Source organism: Mesitornis unicolor, unplaced genomic scaffold, assembly GCF_000695765.1.
Source record: "Mesitornis unicolor isolate BGI_N332 unplaced genomic scaffold, ASM69576v1 scaffold17884, whole genome shotgun sequence".
Classification (NCBI taxonomy): domain Eukaryota; kingdom Metazoa; phylum Chordata; class Aves; order Mesitornithiformes; family Mesitornithidae; genus Mesitornis; species Mesitornis unicolor.
This window is the reverse complement of record NW_010178242.1, coordinates 5,032-5,611: the sequence shown is the minus strand read 5'-3', so window position 1 is coordinate 5,611 and position 580 is coordinate 5,032.

Genomic DNA, 580 nt, shown 5'->3' with positions numbered 1-580 from the left:
CTGGAGGCACGCTGGATCCGGGATGCCGGAGCGGGATGATGCTCATGATATGCCAGGACCAGGATGCCAGAGGATGCTTGAGACACCCCGGAGCTGGGATGCAAGAGCCAGGATGCTGAAGGAGCAGCAGGGCCGAGGAAGTGGGAGCGGGGGGTACCAGGGACACAACGGAGCCAGGGGCTGGCACTGCCACTTCAGGGCCCGATCCTGCCCCCCTGATTTCCCCCCCTACACTGCATGGGGCATGACCCCCTGGGGCCAGCAGAGCTGGGGACAGAGCCATGTCCCCATCCTGGGGTGGCACAGAGCCACACAGCCTGGAATAGGGATGCTCAGGGCAGGATGGGGACATTTGGGATGGTGGCACCAGAGGGGACCGCGATGGCCACAGTGACAGAGTGTCCCCACCACGGCTCCACCCTCATCCCCTGCTGTCCCCAGTGCCACCATCCCCGTCCCCAAGCACCATGGGGGGGCAAGAAGCAGCTTTTTAAAAAGCCATAAGGACAAAACCCAGCGTGGGGGGTGGCCGCTGGTGTGGCAGTGGGAGCGTCGGCGTCACCGTCACCTGTGGCTCGGT